The sequence below is a fragment of the Pongo abelii genome (assembly GCF_028885655.2).
Source record: "Pongo abelii isolate AG06213 chromosome 18 unlocalized genomic scaffold, NHGRI_mPonAbe1-v2.0_pri chr18_hap1_hsa16_random_utig4-1076, whole genome shotgun sequence".
In the NCBI taxonomy this organism is placed as follows: domain Eukaryota; kingdom Metazoa; phylum Chordata; class Mammalia; order Primates; family Hominidae; genus Pongo; species Pongo abelii.
Window position 1 is genome coordinate 76,706 of NW_026946740.1, and position 6,003 is coordinate 82,708.

General features: G+C 43.7%; 1 pseudogene; it reads left to right on the forward strand.

Moving 5' to 3' along the window:
- Positions 1 to 605: 605 nt before the first annotated feature.
- Positions 606 to 4,997, forward strand: LOC100435912 (olfactory receptor 7E24-like; annotated as a pseudogene).
- The last annotated feature ends 1,006 nt before the right edge of the window (positions 4,998 to 6,003 follow it).

The following is a 6,003-nucleotide window of genomic DNA, read 5'->3' on the forward strand; positions in this document are numbered from 1 at the left end:
TGATACCATCCTCTTCCCCCCTGGATATTAGGAACAATATCAGGAAGGGACGTAGAGACCCTGCGACCTTTGCTGTCATACAATTGTCTCTCCCCTAGATATTAGGAAAAATGTCACTGGGGATGTGAACAGCCCTGCGATATTGAGAATAGTATCATCCTCTCCCCTCTTGCATATTGGGAACAACATCACAGGTGGGGTGTACTGCCTCTGCGATATTGGGGGTAAAATTTTCCTCTCTTCCCCTGGACATCAGGAAGGGTATCAGAGGGGGAGGGTGTGCATTCCCTGCCATATTCGACGTAACTTCATCCTCTCCCTCCCAGGGTATTCAGAACAATAGGACAGGAGGGGTGTACGCCAACTGCGATATTGAGAGTCGTATCATCCTCTTTCGCTCTGGATCTTAGGAACAATATCACAGGGTTGTGTACACCCCCTGCGATATTGGGAGTACTATCATCCTCTCTCCCTGTGGATATTAGGAAGAGTATCACAGGGCTGTGTAAACCCCCTGCGGTACTGGGAGTAATATCATCCTCTCTCCCTCTGAATAGAGGAAGATTTTCACAGGGGTGTGTACACCCCCTGCGATATTGGGAGTAATGTCATCCTCCCCAAACCTGGATGTTAGCAACGAGATCACAGAGGGGGTGTACACACCCTGCGACATTGGAAGGAATATGATCGTCTCCCCACCTGGATACTGGGAAAGGTATCACAGCGCGGGTATACGTTCCCTACGCTGTTGGCTGTAATCTCATTCTTTTCCTGTCTGGATATGAGGAAGCATATCACAGGGGTGCTGTACAATTACTTCGATATTCGGAGTAATATCATCCTCTATTTTCCTGGATATTGGGCACAAAAACACAAAAGGGTGTACAACCCCTGCGATCTTGGGAGTAATAGCATACTCTCCTTCCCTGGATGTTAGAAAACAGTATCATCAGGGCTCAACACCCCCCGCGATAATGGGAGTCATATTTACTCTTTCACAGGCCATTTGGAACAATACAACAGGGGGTGTTTACAAACAGGGGTGGTGTACACCCCTGTGATATTGGGAGTAACATCATTCTCCCCACCTCCGGATATTAAGAACAATATCCCGGCGGGAGGTGGTACACCCCCAGTGATATTGCGAATAATGTCATCCTCTCCTTCCCTGGATATTAGGAACAATATCACAGGGGGGTGTACACCTTCTGTGATACTGGAAGCAATATCATCCTCTCCCCCGCTGGATATTAGAAAAAAATATCACTCACGGTGTACACCCACTGTGATATTAGGAAGAATATTACAGGGTGTACACCCACTCTGACTTTAAGAGAAATAGCTCCCTCAAATGTCCCAAACAATATCACAGGGTATACAATGATATTTCCCTAGGATATTACAAATACTATCACAGGGTGTACACCCACTGTGATAACAGAAGTAATAATACATCCCAAGGATACTACCAAGAATATCACAAGGCTGTACACCCACTATGACATCGGGAGTGATATCTCCCTAGGATACTACGAACACCATCACAGAATGTACACACATGGTGCGCACGCACGGTGATATTAGGAGTACTATCAACGCAGGACATAGTCAATAAGACCACAGGGAGTACATACCTGATGTACACCCACGGCGATGTTATGAGAACTACCTCCCTAGGATAATACGAATAACATCACAGAGTGGACACACATGGTATACACCCACCGTGGCACTAGGACTAATAACTTTCTGAGATATTACCAGTAGCATCACACAACAGAAACACATGGTGTACACCCACTGTAACCTTAGGTGTAATTTCTCCCTACGATATTGCGAGTAACATCTCAGTGCATACACACATGGTGAACACCCACTGTGACATTAAGGGTAATATCCCCCTAGGATATTACCAATAACATCACCGGGTGTCCACCCATGGTGTACATGCTCTGTGATGTTAGGGATAATAACTCCCTAGGATATTATGAATAATACCGCAGGGTGTACAGAAACTGTGATATTAGAGGTAATATCTCTCTAGGATATTATGAATAATATCACAGGGTGTACCCCCACTGTGATACTGGGAGCAATATCTCTCTAGGATACTACGAATCATATCAGAATGTACACCCACTGTGATAATAGGAGAAATATCTCTCTGTGATATTACGAATTAGATCACAGAGTGTACACACATGGTGTACATCCACTTTGATATTAGGAGTAATCTCTTCCTAGGACATTACAAATAACATCACAGAGTGTACACCCACTGTAATATTAGGAATCGTATCTCCCTAGGTGATTACAAGTAATATCACAGGGTGTACACCCACTGTGGTATTACGAGTAATATCTTCCTAGGGTATTATGAAGAATTTCACAGTCTCTACACACATAATGTACACTCACTGTGATATTAGGAGTAACATCTACCTAGTAGATAACAAATAACATCGCAGGGTGTACCCCCACTTTGATATTAGCTGTAATATTCCTCTAAGTTGTTACAAATAAGATCACAGGGTGTAGAAACATGGTGTACACTCACTGTGATACCAGGAGTCGTATCTCTGTAATATATTATGAATAATATCACAGGTTGTACACCCACTGTATTATTAGGAGTCATATCTCTGTAGGACATTACAATTAATATCACACGGTGTACAGCCACCCTGATATTAGGAGCAATATCTTTCTAGGATATTACAGATAATATCACAGGGTGTACGCCCACTCTGCTGTCAGGAGCAATATCTCCCTAGGATATCAAAAATCCTATCACGGGGTGTCCAATCTCTGCCTTCCAGGTTCGAAGGGATTCTCCTGCTTCAGCCTCCCGAGTAGCTAGGGTTACGCGCCACCACACCCGGCTAATTTTTTTTTATTTTCACTGGAGACGGGGTTTCACCACGTGGGCCAGGCTGTTCTGGAAGTCCTGACCTCAGGTGATCCATCAGCCTCGGCCGCCCAAAGTGCTGGGATTACAGGTGTGAGGCATGGTGCTGAGCCAAGAGTTATATATTCAATTCATTTGGAAACACAGCTCCCATATTTGAGTGTGCGTGTACTTTTATGAAGAAATGACGTCAGAAAACCTAAGGATGATAATAACTATGAAAAGTAACAGGCACGTGAAAAGGTCCTCCGATTGAGAACTATAAGCTTCGATTTCGGTTTTAGATAATGGGGTCCTAGCTCTTGTGTCGTCCTTTTACATATTCTACATCACAGGAACTTGCAGCACGGTGTCAGAATAAAATAGAGTGTATTTCACGGCTTCTTAATTTCTTTCAATTAGATGAGATCTTTTTCTTAAAGAGAGAAGGACATTTTCATTGCATTGTATTTTTTCTGAAAAGAGTAGGCCGTATTTTACTGAGATCACGGATTTGTTATATATGACGTTTTGGTCTTCTAATATTCTTCAGTGGATTTTCTCTAAAGTGGTATGTACAGAAAGACTTGTATAGCAAAAAAGTAAACCACGTAATAATTCTGAGATTTTTGGAATTGTCACAGCTGAGAAACATTGCTGGCGGTGTATGGTCCCCAAGTGTGAAAGTGTTCCTTGTGAATTGCTTGCATCCAGCATTAAGGGCTGGTTTTTCTCTTTTATTTTTCCAATCCTCTTTCCTTCTCAAGGTGTCCAAGACACACAGAGCCACGGAATCTCACAGGTGTCTGAGAATTCCTCCTCCTGGGACTCTCAGAGGATCCAGAACTGCAGCCCGTCCTCGCTTTGCTCTCCCTGTCCCTGTCCACGTATCTGGTCACGGTGCTGAGGAACCTGCTCAGCATCCTGGCTGTCAGCTCTGACTCCCCCCTCCACACCCCCATGTACTTCTTCCTCTCCAACCTGTGCTGGGCTGACATGGGTTTCACCTCGGCCACGGTTCCCAAGATGATTGTGGACATGCAGTCACATAGCAGAGTCATCTCTCATGCGGGCTGCCTGACACAGATGTCTTTCTTGGTCCTTTTTGCATGTATAGAAGACATGCTTCTGCCTGTGATGGCCTATGACTGCTTTGTAGCCATCTGTCGCCCTCTGCACTACCCAGTCATCGTGAATCCTCACCTCTGTGTCTTCTTCGTTTTGGTGTCCTTTTTCCTTAGCCTGTTGGATTGCCAGCTGCCCAGTTGGATTGTGTTACAATTCACCATCATCAAGAATGTGGAAATCTCTCATTTTGTCTGTGACCCCTCTCAACTTCTCAAACTTGCCTGTTCTGACAGCGTCATCGATAGCATATTCATAGATTTCGGTAGTACTATGTTGGGTTTTCTTGTCGTTTCAGGGATCCTTTTGTCTTACTATAAAATTGTCCCCTCCATTCTAAGGATTTCATCGTCAGATGGGAAGTAGGAAGCCTTCTCCACCTGCGGCTCTCACCTAGCGGTTGTTTGCTGATTTGACGGAACAGGCATTGGCATGTACCTGACTTCAGCTGTGTCACCACCCCCCAGGAATGGTGTGGTGGCATCAGTGATGTACGCTGTGCTCACCCCCATGCTGAACCTTTTCATCTACAGCCTGAGAAACAGGGACATACAAAGTGCCCTGCGGAGGCTGCGCAGCAGAACAGTCGAATCTCATGATCTGTTCCATCCTTTTTCTTGTGTGGGTGAGAAAGGGCAACCACATTCAATCTCTACATCTGCAAATCCTGCCCCTTAGTCACATTATTTTTGTGGCTTGATGGCTTTTATTCCTTTCCGCATTTCCTTTGTGAATATTGCTTTCTTCGTTATGCCTTTAACTGGAATGGGTGAGTATTCTGGGATCCTTTGTTTAGCAGAAACCTCATGACAGAATCCTCTATACCTAGGCGGCCCCTTTTAGTTTCTGAGCAATAACCCGGTCATCCAGGTGGAATCACCACCATCTTTTTATATACACGAAGTCCTCACTTCATTTTGGAATTCCCTGAAAACTGACTTTATGGAAACCATGTACAGGAGGTCCTCCAACACCACTGGTTATTCAAAGTTGTGTAGTTATACTGTTGATGAAAAATAAGTGGTTTCACTATACATAATTTTGCTTCGAGGTGAAGTTTCCAAGAGACTTTCAAAGATGTTAAGTGAGGACATACTGTACATCAAATTCATATCCTCTTCCACAGTTTATGTGGAATTTCTTCATAAACTGCTTCTAGAGAATCTATTTAGGCAGGTTATGTGTAGAGATAAATGTCGCCGTTCCTCAATCTTGGCTTTGAGTCAAATCACCTGGGGAGCTAACACATGATGAGGCCTGGGTCTCAACACCTAAGATTCGGATTTCCTTGCACCTGTGTGAGTACGCGGATTTTTGTTTTTTTTTTCTTTTAAAGCACCAGAGGTGGTTCCAATGACGAAGTTTTTAGAGGCATCAAGCTCCAATGAGTAAGAACAGAAATTAATTATAATTTCTTCAAATATTATCTTCAAATGCATTGTCCATCAACACCACACAAATGTTTATTATGCTGTTTTTTCTTACCATTTCGCATTTTCGCATTTTCTATTTCTTTCTTTTCGTTTTTTTTTTTTTTTTTTTTTTTTTTTTGAGTCAGAGTTTCACCCTTGTTGCCCAGGCTGGAGTTCAATGGCACGGTCTGGCTCACTGCAACCTCTGCCTCCCGTATTCAAGCAATTCTCCTGCCTCAGCCTTCCAAGTAGCTGGGATTACAGGCATGCGCTACCATGCCTGGCTAATTTTTTTTTTTTTTTTTTTATTGTTAGTAGAGACAGTGTTTCTCCATTTTGGTCAGGCTGGTCTTGAACTCCCCACCACAGGTGATCCACCCGCTTCCGCCTCCCAAAGTGCTGGGATTACAGGCATGAGCGACTGCGCCCAGCCACCGCTTAGCATTTACATTTCACATTTGTTGAAGTTATAGATGTATACACACATTGATTGCTGCTTTGTTATACACTTGCGTATACATAAGATGGGAAATAGAAAAGAATAAAATGGGCACAGTATCCCTGAAGTTTCACATTCCT